Source organism: Schistocerca gregaria, chromosome X (assembly GCF_023897955.1).
Source record: "Schistocerca gregaria isolate iqSchGreg1 chromosome X, iqSchGreg1.2, whole genome shotgun sequence".
Taxonomy (NCBI): domain Eukaryota; kingdom Metazoa; phylum Arthropoda; class Insecta; order Orthoptera; family Acrididae; genus Schistocerca; species Schistocerca gregaria.
In genome coordinates, this window is record NC_064931.1 from 478,140,428 (window position 1) to 478,162,200 (window position 21,773).

At 37.5% G+C, this 21,773-nt stretch overlaps 1 protein-coding gene across 4 annotated transcripts in view; it reads left to right on the forward strand.

The window, feature by feature from the left end:
- The window catches only part of LOC126298905 (solute carrier family 35 member E3-like), a 162,807-nt gene extending 141,957 nt beyond the window's left edge, over positions 1-20,850 (forward strand). Inside the window, exons 7-8 of one of the 4 annotated variants that reach the window (XR_007552693.1) lie at positions 14,059-14,204; positions 20,797-20,850. The gene's annotated coding sequence lies outside the window, so the exon portion shown is untranslated. Of the gene's footprint in view, positions 1-4,125; positions 5,587-14,058; positions 14,308-20,796 lie in introns of those variants that run through there. The other 3 variants (XM_049990446.1, XM_049990445.1, XM_049990447.1) reach the window with 3 other exon arrangements.
- Positions 20,851-21,773: the final 923 nt, after the last annotated feature.

The window sequence follows — 21,773 nt, forward strand, 5'->3', positions numbered from 1 at the left end:
AGGCGCGCTTCTGCGGCTGCTTCACAGGGCGCATTTTCTCAATGTGCCCTCAGATGGACAATGTTATAACTAGCCTAGAACACACTGTGTTGCATGCCATTTAGTGGATGAAGCTCAACTAATACCACAGTGTCAACGGCAGGCCGATAACTCGTCATTCCCACTAGCTACTAGCCACAGAAAGCAGTGGACGGATATATCCATTGAACCCACTGTGCAATAGCAGAGCACGGATGGATATATTCATCATGCCCACTTAAAAGGTTAACAGGGACAGTAAAACGTGAAAAATAACCAGTGCCCCACCAGCGACTGAACAGTGCTACTGCATGGTGTTAGCAGTCAGCATGGGCCAGGATGCCGCTGTCACTGCTCAAGTACTGGCTATTCTTTGGGTTTTACCATCTCTATTAGTTCAGATCAGCAAAACAAATAGCATACTAGACTAATCTGGGACTGCTCTATCGAATGGGAATGTAATATTCCACATTAAAAATCATTTTATTTGTTATTGCAAAGCAAGTTATCACTTTCTGACAACACTGGGTATTGTCTGAAAGACATGATGAGCAATATTTACTTGGGCTGACTCCAAAAACACATTATGAAAACTAGAGAAAACGTGCCTGACAACTCTTGGGAGAGAGACCCTGTATATATGGGGAGTATGAGCAGGCGTACCACACTTCCTGGGAGCACATCTAATGAAACCCTTCTTTCTGATGGACACTCACAATCAAGGACAATTTACTGGGCTTTTTTTACTTAAGAAGTCTTTTGAGGCACTCACATATCTGTGAACTTCTTTTTTGTGCTCATACAAACATTAACAGTCTACAGTGGAGAACCATGTCAAACATTTTCCAGAGATCTAGGAATATGGAATCTGCCTGTCACCTTTCATCCACAGGATACTGTGTGAGAAAAGGACAACCTGGATTGTACATGAGTGATACTTTCTAAATTCATGCTGACATGTGGACAAAAGCTTTTCCATCCCAGGGAAATTTACTGAATTCAAACTGAGAATATGCTTAAGAAATGTGCAACAAATTGATGTTAAGGATACTGGTTTGGAATTTTGTAGGTCTGTTCTTTTACCCTTCTTATATACAGGAGTCAGCTGTGCTTTTTTCCAATTGCCTGGGACTTTGTGCTGGGTGAGAAATTTGCTATAAAAGCAAACTAAGTGAGGGGCCATTGCTGTGGAGAAGTCCGTAATAGTGAATTTATATTCCATCATCATGGACAGCACAAATATCAGTAAGCAGCAGCTTGGACTTTAACTTAAAACCATTCATAGGATCTTTACATCCTTCGGCTTTACCTCTCTGTGCTTTTTCCTTGATATCAGAATTAGTTAGTTTTAGTAGACAGCAAACGACCAAGAGCTGAACTGTTAACTCCTGTGACATGCACCCAGTGCACTTTGCCTGGGGTCTCTACTCCAAGCACTGTTACACCCTGTGGTTGGCACGGTATACACCCCAAAAAGGGTGTTATACAGGCCAGTGCTGGAGCGTGCATGGCTCAGGCATGGGAAGCCTTGGGTATCCCAAATACATTTTTTGCAAAACAACAAAAGTGCTGAGATATCATAAGAGCACAAGAAGTGTCATTGGCCATGACATTGTAGATTAAACTAGTCCAGGTCGCTTGAGAAGCAATGTTCATGACAATGATATATCCAACAACAGCAACAAATCAGATGAAAGACGTGACATAGCAGGAACATCTATCAGATGTTGGGAAGATTCATGGAAGTGAAGGAATTAAAGGTATTCTTCTTATATGATGCAAGTGGGGCTGGTACAGTGCCTGTAGCCTGTAAGAATTAAATGTGAATTATAGAATTGTTGAGCAGAACAGTTAAAGCTAGCACCTGTAGCTGGGGAAATTACAGGATTATTGCAAAGTGCAGGTGGAGGTGGCCTAGTGCCCATATCTGGAACAGTGGCATAGGAGAGCTCTTGAAACAGGGCAACTGGATAAACCGCTCAGAGCAAGAGGGATCAATACATAGTGAAACTTGAAAGGGGTAATCGAGTATGGAAGTTTGTACAGATTCCCGTAGTCACGTCTCGAAATTACAACTAAAGCAAGATTATCATGGATTTCTTATTGTTGCAAATACATTTTTCCTAATTGCTAATATATAAAAATGTGGTACAATATGACAGTGGACAAACTGAAAAATTCACGCAGGGCAGTAATTCCAAACGGTAGGGTAGTGCACCTACTATTCAGTTCATGTCGGACACTTTTGTTTTCCATAGGTTAAGGAAGGGCTTATCTCATAGTACATGTATTCTGCATGATAGGCATTAATGACAGCTAGTGAGTTATTCAAGTAAACGGGTTGAAGATGATATGGAAAGGAACAAATAACAGCAAATCAGATCATAGTGCCAGGAAGCTGCCTTGATACATGCCCCCACCCAGGTAGTGGAGTCCTAATCTGCTGCTCACTAATGATGAATTCACTGAAAAATGGGAGAATATATCAGGAATCAAAGAAAGTGCATATACTAAATGTCAGTGTGTAGCAAAGGAAGGATAAATCACATAAATCAACAACAAGAGGATGTATGTGTAGTAGGAGACACCAAGTGTAAATATATCAGTGTTTATGTTGCCTCCAATTCACAACAGGAATATGGAGGGTGGGATTTTCATAGGGGGAAGGAAGTGTAATGGCATGGGCCACAGCCACAGCCACAACCACAGCCAAGTGCCACATCTAGGACATCAGCAGCCACCCTCATCAGCCATAGTCTGTGACCAGTCAGTGGAGACCCTGCAGCAAAATCAGGCCGTTTCTGTGGTTCATTGTAGTGCTGTGTAGCAGCAGCTGGGCCTAGGACTCTCGTCCCTGTTCAAGATGCTTCTGTGTGATATAGAAACCCAGTTTCTTCCACTTGGTCAGTCACAAACAGCTTTATTTAAACTCCCTGGGGCCAGCCTGTCATCATCAAACAGCTATACTATGCAATAATGTCCAGTTTGTGCCAATCAGTGCCATATCAATGATGCAACAGCCACCACATTGCCTAACATTATTGTTTTGGTGGTCCAGCTGATGTGGTGTTGCAGACATAATGTTGCTTAGGCTTAATGACCACAAAATCTTTGAACACGGTACACTCATTGGTCGTTGTGACACTCTACTTCTTCCCACCTGCATCTTTTCAGGGGGTGCCTTCGGTTCAGACTTCATTTTTATGGATAACAATGCATGACCTCATTTAACAGCACTGGTGGTGGAGCTCTTGGAATGAGAGAATATTCAGCAAATGGACTGACCTCCCATTCTCTTGACTTAAGTTCCATCAAGCATTTATGAGATGCATTGGAGAAACATACTGCAGCACATCTACATGCACCAATGACCGTCCAGCAGTTGTCAATCACACTGGTGGAAGAATGGAATGTCCTATGACAAGAACTCCCTACCATCCTTGTGACCAGCATGGGAGCACATTACTGAGCATGCATTGCTGTCCTTGGTGACCACATACCCTGTTAAGAACTATGTTCCATCTTTTTTAATTTCCAGTGGACCATCATGAAGCGTGGTGCCTCCAGTGTAATTATCTTCTTTGAAGAAAAGTGTCATTGATGTTCATCTCATCATGTATTTCCTTCATTTATCTTCTGTGCTATGTAGCAGTTCTTTCTATGTGTGCTCCAAGCTGTGTTACTTGGTAGTGACACATCATGCAAAATTGGGTTTCATTCTTAAGTTTTGCATGCTAGTGTCCTTTTCATATCTAATACACATAGAAATTTTCATGTGTGTCACTAGCAATATGTTTTGTTTTTAAAGATAATCCCCACAGAATGTACAATTATATGTGTAATGTGAATCAGTTAGATGAACAGTTATGCTTCTCTGTTTCACTGAGTAAATACCTTGTATTGAGATAAAAATATTTAAATTGTTTTAAACAATAGTGAGGGCACCCTCAAAGTAGCTTCTTGATTTACAGAAGTTAATCAGTTTACAGGGTTCATTTTGCTGAAACTTTGACCTTGTTAGTTTTGCTTTTTGTTATATGACTTACTGTGTGTAACACATGGTTTGTACATTGTGGTAGATACTGAAGATATATTTCTACATTACAGGTTAATGTGGCTGAAACCTTTTCAGTCTCGCCATCATCTTCATCCTACAGACAGACAATTTTTCTCATCTAGGAACTCATGCTCATCTTGTGTCAAAATGTAGCATTTGTATTCTGAAAGAGAAAATGATATTGGTATATTGCAACATTCTTATCACCACAGTAGTTCAGTGATGATTTAAGAAAGAATTATTGGCATGTAAAACAGTAAATGCACATTTGTTCTGTATCTTATGAACTGTAATTTTTCATAGCGAAACAAAAGTGCCCAAACATTGGTGATGCTACTTATGAGTAAAAGGTGAAATTTTATATTTAATTTATCATGATGAAGTGCTTCATAGTTAAGTTGTAGCATTCATGTATGTATGTTAGGTGTGTAAACATGATCTAGTTCAATCCAGTGTGCATAACATGCCATAGGAATCTTTTAGTTTTAATAAAACCTTATCTGCTGATAATTATAAACATTAATTGATCTATGTGAAGAGACAATAACAAAATATTAGTTTTGTATGATATGCATTCACATGCTTTTTAGAATATGCACTAATGTGCACTTTTTTTACAATTTCAGGGACAACATGTAACGTGATATTGTCAATATCTTTACTATGTAAAGAAGATATGATGAATGCATTAAGACATGACATCCTCATACCATAATTATACTTACTTGTGTATCTTTCACAAATCTGTAATTCATTCATTCATGGCCAAAAGTGCTATTTGTGATACATTTCTCTACATGTTATTAAGGAATACATGTTATACATATACAAATTAGAACTGTGTGTTCATATTTTGATTCAGATTCATGCTATTTGGACCAGAAATGTATGTATTTCCTCTTGTATTTGTCCCGTTAAGAAGTGACCCAAACATTGTGGTGGTATAATAATATGCTGGAAACAGCAACAGCAGCTGCAGCAACAACAATAACAATTAAAAGATTCTTAGTTTAACTAAGGCTAACCTTAGTAGTTGGGCTTTTTGCTCCATCAAAAGCACATGATATCTTAGACATTGATAACTTGATGCTTGCTGTTTCCTGTCCCTTAAATATTTCCTGATAATTTTGAGAAATGTTCCCTTTCCCATGGAATTTACATCAAGAAAATGTTAAATATATACATCAAAAGTGGACAGGTCAACATTGAAATGATACATTAGCTGTGAATTTGGTTGACTTGTATTTCTGTCTGTCAATTGGTACTTTTTAGCTCAGCTTCCTTGATTAACCATTTATTTAAACAAGCATATGGAATTTTATCTACATGGTGCCCCTGGAGGAATAGTCAATATTTAGGAGTATGTCAGAAACAACCATTTGAAGCAAAGAAGTCTAGTAAACATGGGCTCTGAAATGCATACCTTAAGAGCTATGGGCTCTTGTTCGGTACATTAGACGTGTTTCGCAATAGCAAAGATGAAGTACTGCTCATAGCTCTTAAGGAATGCATTTCAGAATCCATGGTTGGTAGACTTTTTTTTTTTTTTTTTTTTTTCAAACTGTCATTCCTGTCATATACCTGAATACTGGCTATTCCTCATGGGACATCCTATACATTTTATTGTGGTACTTTTATCTAGTCAAACTGTTGTAAATATCATCCCTTGTAATATGATTCAGTGTAAAACTTAACTCTCAGAAAGTACATATCAGAATTTTGTTGTTTTTCTCTATTATCTTCCTGGTAACTCATTCTTCACAGCAGTATTTCATCACTAAAAGTGTTACCAGTTTCTAAAATTTAATTTCAGTTTATCTTCATGTTTCATGAAAATTCCTTTGAAGGGAAGATGGAAGTATGTTGTTTAATGTCTTATTAGTATCTACATCATTATCGATGATTGGACAGCGACGAAGGAAGGAAACAGCTATGCTCTGTATAAGGAATCATTACTGTATTTAGCAGAAGTCTTTTAGAGAAACTGTGGAGAACCTAAATTATGGAGGCAAGATGGAAATTTGAAGCTTGCTTGTCCAAAATATGAGTCAAGCATCTTAACTACTTTTCCATCTCACTCAATTGGTACCACAGATTGCTCTGAACTTTTTTACTTCTGTGTATGTTATCAATGTATCCATGTGTAATCATAAAAACAAAAAACTTAAGATGTCATGTTTTTTACTGTTACATTTTATTGTTTCAGTATCCTATCAATCTTTGTAACAAAGATGAAATTATACAATAATAGGGTATCTAACATGTGGAGTGCTCTTGGTAGGTCATCATCTGTTTCCTGGATCATTATCTTATGATCAGAAAATAAAATTATTGAATCTAAGAATCTGTTGTTTAGTATTTATATCTTTTGCATGTGTGATCTTCCAATAATATTGCTAATAGTATCTTCTTTCGGAAAGAAAGGGTGTTAAATCATATTTATATCTAAATATTCTGTGAATCCATTTTTATTAGCTGTTTTAATTCATTCTAGTTTACTTCTACATCTACATCTACATTTATACTCTGCAAGCCACCCAACGGTGTGTGGCAGAGGGCACTTTACGTGCCACTGTCATTACCTCCCTTTTCTGTTCCAGTCGCGTATGGTTCGCAGGAAGAATGACTGCCGGAAAGCCTCCGTGCGCGCTCGAATCTCTCTAATTTTACATTCGTGATCTCCTCGGGAGGTATAAGTGGGGGAAAGCAATATATTCAATACCTCATCCAGAAACGCACTCTCTCGAAACCTGGCGAGCAAGCTACACCACGATGCAGAGCGCCTCTCCTGCAGAGTTTGCTAAACATATCCGTAACGCTATCTCGGTGTCCAAATAACCCTGTGACAAAACGCGCCGCTCTTCTTTGGATCTTCTCTATCTCCTCCGTCAACCCGATCTGGTATGGATCCCACACTGATGAGCAATACTCAAGTACAGGTCGAATGAGTGTTTTGTAAGCCACCTCCTTTGTTGATGGAGTACATTTTCTAAGGACTCTCCTAATGAATCTCAACCTGGTACCCGCCTTACCAACAATTAATTTTATATGATCATTTCACTTCAAATTGTTCTGCACACATACTCCCAGATATTTTACAGAAGTACCTGCTACCAGTGTTTGTTTCACTATCATATAATCATACAATAAAGATCCTTCTATGTATTCGCAATACATTACATTTGTCTATGTTAAGGGTCAGTTGCCACTGCCTGCGCCAAGTGCCTATCCGCTGCAGATCTTCCTGCATTTTGCTACAATTTTCTAATGCTGCAACTTCTCTGTATAATACAGCATTATCCGCGAAAGGCCGCATGGAACTTCTGACACTATCTACTAGGTCATTTATATATATTGTGAAAAGAATTGGTCCCATAACACTCCCTGTAGCATGCCAAAGGTTACTTTAATGTCTGTACACGTCTCCCCATTGATAACAACATGCTGTGTTCTGTTTGCTAAAAACTCTTCAATCCAGCCACACAGCTGGTCTGATATTCCGTAGGCTCTTACTTTGTTTATCAGGTGACAGTGCGGAACTGTATCAAACGCCTTATGGAAGTCAAGGAAAATAGGATTTTCTGTCAAGTCGGTACATAGAATTTTACTTTCGAATTCACAGAACGCTTCACGCATAGCCCTCCTTATGCTAACTTTGACATCGTTTAGCTTCTGTTTGTCTGAGAGGTTTTGGCTGCATTTAAACTTGGAGTGAAGCTCTCTTTGCTTTCGCAGTAGTTTCCTAACTTTGTTGTTGAACCATGGTGGGTTTTTCCCATCCCTCACAGTTTTACTCGGCTCGTACCTGTCTAAAACGCATTTTATGATTGCCTTGAACTTTTTCCATAAACACTCAACATTGTCAGTGTCAGAACAGAAATTTTTGTTTTGATCTGTTAGGTAGTTTTAAATTTGCCTTCTATTATTCTTGCTAAACAGATACCCCTTCCTCTCTTTTTTTGTATTCCTATTAACTTCCATATTCAGGAATGCTGCAATGGCCTTATGATCACTGATTCCCTGTTCTGCACATATAGAGTCGAAAAGTTCGGGTCTGTTTGTTATCAGTAGGTCCAAGATGTTATCTCCATGAGTCAGTACTCTGTTTAATTGCTCGAGGTAATTTTTGGATAGTGCACTCAGTATAATGTCACTCGATTCTGTGTTCCTACCACCCTCCTAAACATCTGAGTGTCAAAGTTTTCTGCACTGATGACATGTTGCAAAATTACATGGTGTTTCCAGCCTAGACTACTGTATATGTGTGATATTGTTTTCCTCTACACAAGCAGATAATTGAAGCTACTTTTGCACTCTGAATATTTCCAGGGCTATTACAATGAATAATAGTATACACTCCTGGAAATGGAAATAAGAACACCGTGAATTCATTGTCCCAGGAAGGGGAAACTTTACTGACACATTCCTGGGGTCAGATACATCACATGATCACACTGACAGAACCACAGGCACATAGACACAGGCAACAGAGCATGCACAATGTCGGCACTAGTACAGTGTATATCCACCTTTCGCAGCAATGCAGGCTGCTATTCTCCCATGTAGACGATCGTAGAGGTGCTGGATGTAGTCCTGTGGAACGGCTTGCCATGCCATTTCCACCTGGCGCCTCAGTTGGACCAGCGTTCGTGCTGGACGTGCAGACCGCGTGAGACGACGCTTCATCCAGTCCCAAACATGTTCAATGGGGGACAGATCCGGAGATCTTGCTGGCCAGGGTAGTTGACTTACACCATCTAGAGCACATTGGGTACTACGGGATACATGCGGACGTGCATTGTCCTGTTGGAACAGCAAGTTCCCTTGCCGGTCTAGGAATGGTAGAACGATGGGTTCTATGACCGTTTGGATGTACCGTGCACTATTCAGTGTCCCCTCGACGATCACCAGAGGTGTACGGCCAGTGTAGGAGATCGCTCCCCACACCATGATGCCGGGTGTTGGCCCTGCGTGCCTCGGTCGTATGCAGTCCTGATTGTGGCGCTCATCTGCATGGCGCCAAACATGCATACGACCATCACTGGCACCAAGGCAGAAGCGACTGTCATCGCTGAAGACGACACGTCTCCATTCGTCCCTCCATTCACGCCTGTCGCGACACCACTGGAGGCGGGCTGCATGATGTTGGGGCGTGAGCGTAAGACGGCCTAACGGTGTGCGGGACCGTAGCCCAGCTTCATGGAGACGGTTGCGAATGGTCCTCGCCGATACCCCAGGAGCAACAGTGTCCCTAATTTGCTGGGAAGTGGCGGTGCGATCCCCTACGGCACTGCGTAGGATCCTACGGTCTTGGCGTGCATCCGTGCGTCGCTGCGGTCCGGTCCCAGGTCGACGGGCACGTGCACCTTCCGCCGACCACTGGTGACAACATCGATGTACTGTGGAGACCTCACGCCCCACGTGTTGAGCAATTCGGCGGTACGTCCACCCGGCCTCCCGCATGCCCACTATACGCCCCTGCTCAAAGTCCGTCAACTGCACATACGGTTCACGTCCACGCTGTCGCGGCATGCTACCAGTGTTAAAGACTGCGATGGAGCTCCGTATGCCACGGCAAACTGGCTGACACTGACGGCGGCGGTGCACAAATGCTGCGCAGCTAGCGCCATTCGACGGCCAACACCGCGGTTCCTGGTGTGTCCGCTGTGCCATGCGTGTGATCATTGCTTGTACACCCCTCTCACAGTGTCCGGAGTAAGTATGGTGGGTCTGACACACCGGTGTCAATGTGTTCTTTTTTCCATTTCCAGGAGTGTAGATAAAACATGAACAGTGAATTAAGTTGTTGCAATGCAGAAACAAGCTCAATCACTAGTAACTATCTTGGTTGACAATGTTTTACAAAAGATCTTTTTGATAGACAAATGTTGACATTTGTGTCCACAATACAAAAATCAGACTTGATTGTTCCAGAAATGTGTACTACATATACAAAAGTACAGGAATATGGTACTCAAAAATAAAACTTTGAAATTATAATTCCCTCTCCCCCCCATCAAATTATAAAATGGAACCTGTCAAGGGTCACAACATACTTGCTTTGAATCTCACAATTAGACTGGAGGGAACATAGAATTTGAGGTCACCCATCTTAGGCATACAAGCAGCTATGTCAAGAGAGCAAGACAGTGACAAGTGATAAGATGAGAATTTTGAGGTCTCTGTGGTTGGAGACAGTAAAAGTGACTCAGATGTCAGACCAGGTAAGTAGATATGGTGGTGATGAGGAAATGAGATTCTGTGTTGGATTTTTGTCTGCTTTTATGCTTCTTCACGTGTCAAGCACAGACACTTGTTTATCACTTGAGTCCTATGACCCACTTAATTTAAGTCTAAAACATTGATGAGGCTTTTAACCTCATGTTATTATTAAATAACTAGATCAACTGGCCGCACCAGCTTAACAGACTATTAGGGATAGGGTACACTCAGTAATGTCTGAAGATGGTATTCCAGACTATGAATCATGAAAGTTAGTAATACTCGAATCGAAACCTTAGGCTCAGTTATTCATCAAAACGGAAGTTACAACTGGGTACAGGCACATGTAGGCAGACGTACATAGGAAATCACAAACCACAGTCCAGGGGTATATACAGGCAAGTTTTACAAGTCATTTTTAGTGTGCAAGCTCAATTGAATACAATTCTTCTCACTCACTAGTTCCTGCTATTGGCTGGTGATCATCTGAGGCACTGATTTTTGTGGGCATTGGGGTCAAACTTTGATGCTGGCTGGAACTTTCTGCCCTGCTTGTTGATTGATGGCCTCTATATAATGGGTTTGCACTTATTTCCTTACAGATGATGCGTGACTGTGTTGCCATTTGCAATCAGTGAGCATGAAATCAGTGGTTTCTTGATGCAAGGTAAAAGTGTCTGGTGGTGTATGCCTTCGTCCTTCATGACACAGTGATTACAGTTGGTTGGTACCTTGCAAAAATTTAATAAGAGATAAATGAGAATACCAGTGTATCTGTTTATAATATTTATGAAGGTAGACTCAGTGCACCTAGTAGCTAGCTAGTTGGTTAGTTATTTGCATGTTCTATGTACCATAAATGTGACCTCTTGTTATCATATCGGATGAGTCACTTTTACTATTATAGTACATTATCTCAACAGAAAATATCAATGACAATGTTCTGACCATTTGCACGATTTCTTAAGGTCCCCCCCTCCCCCCCCCCCCCCCCCCCCCCCTCCCTCTTGCACAGAATCACTGGGTACGAGCTCAAAGATTTTTGTGGCTAAATGCCTTACTCCTTTCTGTCCTACACTAAGACTGAGAGATGGATAGTGTAAATCATTTCTCCACCTATTAGTATATTTAGGAATTATTAGCTTCTCCGTGTTTAGATGGTGCTGTTACTCTGCAACCATATACTGAATTAATGTCTAGTTGCTCCAATTGCTAATATGTTCTTTACTTTGGTCCATGACTGGTTTCACCTTTTAAATTTAAACCATATTCAAGTTAATCTGAAAAGAGCTTAAATATAAAAGCCAAAACCAGTTGTGGGCCAAAATGAAGAATGTATTACCATCTGGGGCAGCATTTCATTCATAAATAAGTTTTTTGAATGTTGTTCTCAAGTTGTTTTTGACAACAAACAGTACAAGGAAGACAATGAGTTGTCAAACTATGTGATCTCTCAGGTTATCACTGTGTGATTGCAAGTTCTTTTCATTAGTGACCCAGCCATCTTGTTCATGTACTGTGACTTTTACTGTTATGTGTACTTCCTGCCTGCACTTCAACCAGCTTGTGATCTATTGCTGGTTTCACACCACTACTTATGCCCACTGTACCTTTTCATGGTCTTTTGCTTTTCAAAGGCTGCATTGATGTTCCATGAAGCACAAATTTTCTCATTGTTTCCCAGCTCTAGTGGGTGCGATGACTGGCAAGATCTTAATAAACTGAGTACCAATCTCCAAGCACTGCTTAAAATTTCAAGCACCAGCCCAGAGTATTAGGTTTTCTGACTACTTTATTTCAGTAGACACCTTAATTATGCTTTTGTGCTGTTTCAGAAACTTGACATTTGCACCACAATAGTGGTCTTTTTTTTTTTTTTTTTTATGTGGATGTGTCACTGATGTTCCTTGCACCTCCCTTTGCCTGTTCTGACAGTCTGCCATGTGTAAGACATGCCACATGTGAATGTGTGAATGAAAATTGGCAAATAATTCCAATTTGTTTTACATTTTCACCTCAAAAATCTGATAAAACCAGTACTTCAAAAGTTGCAGAGCTTAGCTGTGTAATATATGTGACATGTAACATGTGACTTCCTGTTCAGTTTATTATCTGTATAAATGTCTAAGAATTTACAACATTATGTTTAATTTATTGATTTACCTTTGTGCATTATTTCCAGTGGTGTGAGCAGACCTGTTGTAGCACTGAATTGCAGTTATTGTGTTTTTTTCTGAATTCAGTGACATTTCATTTGTCAAGAACCAGTTATAATTTTCAAGAGATGTTATTTACATTTTAAAATTTTGAAGTTACCCCATTAGGCTTGATTGAGATACTTGCATAATCAGCAAAGAGAACTATTTCTGCTTCTTGTCTGTATTATGAAAGATCATTTATATATAACGAGAACAAAAGTGTTTCCAGTATCAATCTCTGTGGTGCACATGTAGTGATTATTCCCCCTTAATGCAACACTCTGCATCCTTTTAATTGGCCAGGATGAAAATGTAAGATCTCTGATACCATAATATTTTAGCATCTCTAGAAGAATACCGTGAACTGCGCAATAAAATGCCTTTGAAAAGTTGCAGAAGATATCAGTTTGCAATATTTTTTCATTATATTTTTGTATACTCTGAAAACTAAATTGAAAAATATCATGTGGAGAAGGAACCCTTTTGAAGTCAAAATTAAGAATGACTAAGTATCTTGCTTCTGATACTTTTTTTATGATTCTTGCATATGTAATTTTTTCCATTACCTTCAAGAAGGAGGAAAGGAGTGAGCCTGGTCAGTAATTATTAATATCTGTCTTACTACTTTTCTTGTTAAAGGTTCTGATGATAGTATATTTCAGAATGTTTGGAAATACCTCCTGTGATAATGATGTGTTGTACATGTGATTGAAAACATTGCATAAATGTGAAGAACAGGATTATAGTACTTTAATTGAGGTGTTATAAACTCAGGGAGAGTCTTTGATTTTGAAGGAAGTAATTACATTCTTAACATCTTGGAAGCACATGGAGTTATTGTAATTTGCCTGCACATATTTGGCATTGCTTCATGCACATAATCTATTTGTTTTAAATAAAATAGAAAGAAACTTCCACATGGGAAAAATATATTAAAAACAAAGATTCCAAGACTTACCAAGCGGGAAAGTGCTGGTAGACAGGCACAATAAAATAACACACAAATATACACACACAAAATTTCTAGCTTTCGCAATCAACGGTTGCTTCTTCAGGAAAGAGGGAAGGAGAGGGAAAGGAGGTATTTCCCTCTCCTTCCCTCTTTCCTGAAGAAGCAACCGTTGGTTGCGAAAGCTAGAAATTTTGTGTGTGTGTTTGTGTGTTATTTTATTGTGCCTGTCTACCAGCGCTTTCCTGCTTGGTAAGTCTTGGAATCTTTGTTTTTAATATAATTTATTTGTTTGTCGTTTGAACTGTCAATGTCAATCTTCTGGGCTACCTCAATGAAGTGATTAATAAAGACATTGACTACCTTGCTTGTATCATTTATTATTTAGATATTTTCTTTAATAATAAGGTACTCACTTTCCTTGACTGATTTTGTAGTTTCTCTTTTAACTATTGCCCATATAGATTTAATTTCATTATCTGCATTACTTATTTGAGACATTATACAGTGATTTTTGATTTTTCAATTACTTTCCACGATTTACATCATTTCATTAACTGATTGAATTGTTAAATCAGTGTAATTGTTGCTTTTTATACGGTTTTTGGCTTCAGGACAATTGAAAACTATTTTTTCCTTCTGATGTGGTACAACCTTGCCATGATGGATGTGCTTACCTAATAAAATTAAAACAATTTGGAGTATTCTTCAAAGGGAAACAGTACAACCAAGAGCACAGGAAGACTGTATTACAATCAAGGTGAATGAGAAGTTTTTTTTATTAAATCGCCAGACATGAAAATATTTTAATAACTATTTTTAAATGTTATGGAAAAAATAAAACTGAGATGTTCATTAGAAAAGCCAAGGCTTTTATGGAAGAGGCAATACCTGTGAATTTGATAAAATTTAAATTCCACCCATCCCTCCTTCTGAAATTAGGAAAGCAATAAACTCACTCAAAAATAAATGCTCACATGTAATTGATGGTATTTCCAACAGTGTAGTAGAAGCTTGTTTCCAACAGGTAAGTAGGATTCTCAGCCACAAATTTAACAGCTCACTGGAACAGGGTCTGAAACATGAGAGACTGAAATATGCTCTCACTAAACTGTTGCATAGGTCTGGTGCCAATAACTACTGCCCAATCTCACTTCTCACAGCTTTATTCAAAATTCTTGAAAAATTAATGTTTTCAAGGGTAACTTCACATATTTGTAAAAATACAGCACTAACAAAACGTCAGTTTGGTTTTCAGAGAGGCTTTCCAACAGAAAATGCTATCTGTTGTTTCACTGGCCAAATAGTAAGTGCTCTGAATAACTAAACATGATCCACTGGGATTTTTTTATATCTCAAAGAATTTTGATTGTGTAAATCATGGAATTCTTCTAGATAAGGTTAAGTATTGTGGTATGAGTAGGACAGTACACAAATGGTTCATATTTAACTGGAAGAATGCAGAAGGTTGAAATACACAGTCCACATAATGCGGAAAAATCAGCAGATTCCTCAAATGTGGGAGGTATCAAGATTGGGGTCCTACAGGATTCAGTTTTTGCTCCCTTATTGTTCTTAACATATATTAATGTCTTGTCACTTTATATTCACGAAGATGCAAAGGTATTTCTTTTTACTGATGACACAAGTATATTAATCACACCCAACAAACAAGAATAAGCTGAGGACATTTTAAACATTGTCTTTCAGAAAATTATTAAGTTGTTCTCATCAAATGAACTCTGCTTAAATTTTGATAAAATGTAGTATATGAAGTTCTTGGCCATAAATGGCATAACAGCATTAATACATTTAGACTTTGAACAGAAATTTGTAGCTAAAGCAGAATATTCAAAAATTTTTGGAGTATGCCTTTATGAGAGATTTAATTGGAAGAAAGACATTGATGATATGCTGAAACGTTTTAGTTCTGCTGCTTATGCTGTTAAGATTATTGCATAATTGGCAATAAACATATCAGTAAATTAACGTACTATGCCTATTTCCATTCACTGCTTTTGTATGGCATCATATTTTGGGGTAATTCACCATTAACAAAACAAAGTATTCATTACACAAAAGCATATAATCAGAATAATTGCTGGAGTCTGCAAAAGATCATCTTGCAGACATTTATTTAAAGATTTAGGAATTATCAAATTAGCTACACAATGTATATATTGACATATGAAATTTGTTATTAATAACCCATCCCAGTTTAAAAGCAATAGTATTCTGCATAGCTACAGCACCAGGAGAAAGGCTTATCTTCTTTGTTTTGGGCTGAATCTTTTATTACAGTGTTTTGACATTGAAACTTCATTTACTATCTACCTGCATATTAATGACCTTGGGGACAATATTAATAGTAATCTCAGAATTTTTGTGTATGATGTAGTTGTATATAATGCAGAAGAATCTGAAAGAAGCTGTACAAATATTCAGTCAGACATTAATAAGATTTAAAAGTGGTGTAAAGAATGTCAACTTGATTTAAGTGGTCATAAATAGAAAATTGTGCACTTCACAAAACAGAACAAAAATGTAGTATCCTCTAACTATAATCTAAGTGAGTCACACCTGGAATCAGTCAACTCATGCAAATACCTGTGTTTAACACTTTGTAGGAACATGAAATAGTAAGTTCACATAGGCTTGTTCATGGATAAAACAGGCAGAAGACTTCAGTTTATTGGTAGAATACTAGGAAAATGCAATCAGTCTGTAAAGGAGATTGCATACAAATCACTCGTATCACCAATCTTATAATGTTTTTTGATTGTGTGGGACCCATACCAAATAGAATTAATGGGGGATATTGAACCTCATATGTTTGTTTTACACAGAGGAGAGTGTCATGGGTATGTTTAAAGAACTGAACTGGCAGACTCTTGAATACAGACAGAAATTATCTCAAAGAAAGCTACTTAAAAAATTCCATGAACTAGCTTCAAAAGATGACTATAGGAATACACTACAGCCCCATACATACTGCTCCAATAAGGATCTTAAGGACAATATTAGATAAATTACAGCATGCACAGAGGCATTTAAAATGTTTTTCATCCATACCCCATATGAGAATGGAATGGGGGAAAACTCTAATAACTGATACAATGTGATATACCCACCATCATGCACTCACAGAGGTTTTTTTCCAGGGGTTCTATACCTTATTATACCATTTCAGCCCATCAATGTTTGGACGCTGCTCTGTCATTTTAAGTTCTTGCCTGAAGTAGTTATCTTTGGACATGGTGTTCTACATCTACATCTACATCTACATGACTACTCTGCAATTCACATTTAAGTGCTTGGCAGAGGGTTCATCGAACCACAATCATACTATGTCTCTACTATTCCACTCCCGAACAGCGAGCGGGAAAAACGAACACCTAAACCTTTCTGTTCGAGCTCTGATTTCTCTTATTTTATTTTGATGATCATTCCTACCTATGTAGGTTGGGCTCAACAAAATATTTTCGAAGTCATGCATATCACTGCAGTTAATCACTTCTGGGAGCAAAAAAAAATTTAATTCATATATATACAAAAAGGAAATGGTGAACTATTTCTGTTTTATGAAAGCTTCATGGCAAGAATCTTTACAGCCCATTCCATGTATAGTTGTTAACACTTTTTTGTAGTAGCAGTACTCTGTTAAGGTGTAAATCTGAGATGAAAACCCATATCTCTACTCAGTAGCTAAGATAGGGATAGACTGCCTCATAGCATACAGTTTTCAGGGTGAGGATGGGCATCATTGTGGACAGTTAACTAAGAAGATACAGAATGTTACATAGTTTATTACACACAGCATTAATATAATTAATCCACTGGGAGTTTGAATCCAGATGGATACCTGAGTATTTACAGCTGTTTGCTTCCTCCTCCATTATTCCACATATGTCATTTAGCCATGAGTACTGTGAGCTGCCAGTTGCAAATGTTAGGATCTGGGATTTACTTTCATTGATATTTAGTCCTTGAACAGGTAAATGTATGCTTAATTCTAATACTCCATCAGTTGTCATAAATTCCACTTCCTGACAGCCTTTGCCATAGAATGAAACTGAGGTGCCATCAGTATAATTTACAATTTGTGAGTTAAAGGAGTGTATTATGTCATTAGTATATGCTACAAAAAGGAAAGGACCAAGAATGTAGCCTTGAGGAACTCCTTTATCACTGTCCCAGCTAAAACCTTATTATGAATTTGATATGTAAGTTTAGTACACTGTTTCTTATTCGTCAGGCAGGTCACTAGAAGTTTCAATGATGTATAAAGAGAAGTCCATGGTTTACTGAGTCAAAAGCTTCACACATGTTGAGGATTTTCCTGCAGTGTGCATTTCCAGGTGTTTTCCAAGAAGAAGGCTGTGAGCTGGTATCAGATAACTGTTTTAAATATTTTCTTGGAAGTGGGGATTAGTGATATCAGTCTATAATTTGGAACTTCTTCCTTACCTCTGTTTTATGGACTGGCTCAATTACACTTATTTCTAAGGCACTTGGATATTTGTTTTCATTAATACTATACTTAAATAAGATAGATAAGGAGAGCAGTGATTTCATTGTCATATTTATGTAATACCATACCCAAGTGCTATCTCGTGCAGATGAATTTTCATTCTTTAACTGTGGTATTGCTTTAAATGTCTACTGTTGATGCACCTCTACAAATCTGAACTCTACACCACATGTGACATTATTTGGTATCTCAGTCTTTAGATCTATAACACAGGTTGGGTGGTCAAAAGGATATATAAAGTACGTATTGAACAAATTACATATTATGTTTGACACATTCAATAGGTGGCCTTCATGTATAATGCTGACTGGTCTCCTTTGCACCTTGCTGCTGGTGTCATGATGTTTGTTGATTAGTCTCCAGGATACGTTACTGATGTAGACTGGATGTTTTATTGCATCATTATTTATTTATTGCCTCAAGCGTAAAATGTCTTTGGCTAGATTGTGCTTTTCCTTACATACATGTTGTTTTGTTTCTTTATTTATCTATTTGATATCATAAATATTCTACTTTCTACTTTAACTTAATTCAACTAGGAAGAAGTTTCAGTCTAATATTATTTTCAGTATGGCAGTTCATTAGTACTTTGGTTATATCTTTGAAATGACAGCAGTACTCAAAATGTTTCAATTCAGTTACATAAAATTCATCTCATTGGCTTTCTGACCTTTTAGCTGGGTAAATGGTGTCTCTCTTTCCTCTGCTAGCTTAGTTTTGAAGTTGCTGATATTTCTGCTACTCAGAATCTGTTTCATCTCAATTATTCAGCTGCTTTTGGTAGAGCAACACTTAAATAGCCTGCTGTAATAAGTGACAGTTGTGATCCGATAATGAAAATCAACAATTTGGAAATTAACATTGCCTTTCATATGTATGTTGACTATTGCATAATTATTAAAGTGTAGCTGTATCAAAGGAGAAGTAAATAGATCCTAAAACCTGAAATACACCATTTTTCCATCAACTGTTAGAAAGGCAGGCCAAAATAGTGAAACGGAATTATCTACAGGATACACAGAATTTTTTCATATTGTGGTAAAATGAGTGGAAAGTTAAAGTAAACAGCACTTCCCCCAACTTCCTTCTTTCTCTGTCAGCTGACACAAGAGACACACAGTGATCTTGTCAGCCTCAAACAATCAGGTCCAAATAAAGTAGTAAAATTTTTAATAGTCACAACTTATTAACAGTAGATGGTGTAGGATGTTAATATCATTTGAAGAGTTTCTGTTATGATAGCTGCCTAATAAACTGGTAGAATATGGTGTATTTGCCTCATAGACTGAAACCAATCAAGAAATGTGAACACATGCATGTAACAAACAACTGCTAGTCATATCTGTAGTGTAAGTTCTCCTTTTTCCCCTCTTGTGATTTGACATAATAAAATCTGTACCCTTTTTTTTTTACAGAAATTCTTTCACATTTGTCTGTGATTTTACTATGTCAAAGTATACTCTACATACAAAGTTATAGTCATCATCAATAATGACATCCTGAGTAAACTAAACTGTAAAATATGTCCAGTGGAGATTTTTTGTGAAAATCTGAAGTGTGTTGCTTTTAAATCGTAAGAAGTTAGTAAAAATACTGCACTAATTATAGTTTGAAGAACATACATCTTGTTTGGGTAGACTACCTAACTCATGAAAATGAAAAGCAAAGATGAAAGTATAACAATAAATATGGACTGGAATACTATGCATCTTTCCTCTTCAGGTCTATAATGAATCTATATTCTGGGTGAAATTTCAAGAATAGATACAGTTTTTATACTACAGGTATTATTTGTTTGGCAAGCGATAGAAAAATTAAAAGCTGAACATAAGACAACAATAATAATTTCATTGATGACTTTTTATTCCTTCTGATGCTTTCTCCTTATTTTTTTTTATTAATTTGTTTTTCACTCTTGTTATCATTTTCTCTCTCATTTGTGTGTTTGTTTGCAGACTGCCTGTTCCTAATCTCTTACAATTGGACTACCCACTTTGCCACTAATAACATTTCATGTTTTCAACCCTTGTTTGTTACTGGCATTTCATCAATGGATTTCCTCTTTTATTGTGTTGCTATAAATCCCCTTGCACTTGTATCCTAGATGACTTTTGACTGAATCCTTCATAAATTCCATTTCTTCTGATAATCTTTCAGAATGGTGTTACCCCTGATCTCTTTTCTCAACTTTTGTTCATATTTATTTCTGCAATAATTTGTATTACTTTCATAACAGAGTTACATTTACTGATAGAATGTAACTAAGTTAGAACCCATGTCAGCAGAAACTATGACATCAATTACTTTACTCACATTTGTAACAGTCATAACTTTGGCATATTATGACATATGAATTATATTTATACCATATTTTTATTGTAACTAAACAGTTGATACTTAAAATAGAACAGTGACAGCATTTCTAACTATAAGCTCATACACGCCATATTGATTGATTACATATATAGGCAGTTGTTGCACAGAAAAATATGTTTCTGTATTTTTCCCATTTTGCATCTAGTCAGCTAAATTGTGCTGTAGAAAATATGAACCTGTTTAGTGTTTGGTTTAAGGCTTCTTCCAAAATCAGTCTCTGATCCTGCAACACATTACAATCTCTGTTTCATGAGCAATCATGACTCCCCCCTCCCCCCTGTCCCCCTGCCTCATCCAGAAATCTGTTAGATCACTGTATTTATATTATTTTTGATCATGAAAGTAATACTGAAATAACTAGAAAATATCACATTGGCTGTAACCTTATATTTATACCAATAAGAACTAGTGCATTAACAACTGACCACATGTGGTATTGTTATAGGAAGAAATAAAACATACATCAGCAAGTTCTACTACTATTCATGTCTGGAAGAATCCAGGGATCTGTTATTCACAAAAATAAAGTAATAACCCTAAACTGAAGATAGTCATAAAATGACAAGACAAGTATGTAACTTGAAAAATCAATAAGTTTAATGATATTGTGAAATCCAAAGTTGTGATAGACAACAACGTGGAACCAATATATCCATGTTAGATGTAAGCCAAAATCTGTTGCTCTGATGAGAAGATCCTTACATAATAAAACACATCCATGTAACATATTCTTATGTTTTTGCCTTGGAGCCAAATGAAAAACATAACAAGAATATCTTAAGAATTTCTGCCAATGACTGAAGAGACAAACTAATTCGGTTAATTCAAATTTGTCATCTCATTTCTCCTAAGTGTGCCATTGTATCAACCCGGATGTAACTTTGCATCTTGCAGAATTGGTTTCACACATGGATGACTGCCTCCACCCAGATCATTTCCTGCTGTTGTTAAGAATAGTCTGTTTAAATTCAAAGACCTGTTTTGTGTTACTAACCTTTTTAGCATACAATAACCTTTTGAGAGTTTGAAAGTGTTGCTTGTACACTCAGTCTCACAAATGTTGGAGAACATCTGATTAATGTGATAATCTACTGCTGACAAACAGAACATAGACAAGCATTTTAACTGTTAGAGTTTCTTAATCTCTTGTACATAAAAATACACAAACAACAGATTATTTAATAATACAATATTTTAAAGAGGTAATTTGAGTTATACTTTTACAAACAATGCTCATAGTGAATATATAACAATGGCAAGTGGAAAATTCATCCATTATAACTTAATCTCTCTCTCTCTCTCTCTCTCTCTCTCTCTCTCTCTCTCTCTCTCTCTCTCTCTCTCACACACACACACACACACACACACACACACACACACACACACATGCAGAGAGAGAGAGAGAGAGAGAGAGAGAGAGAG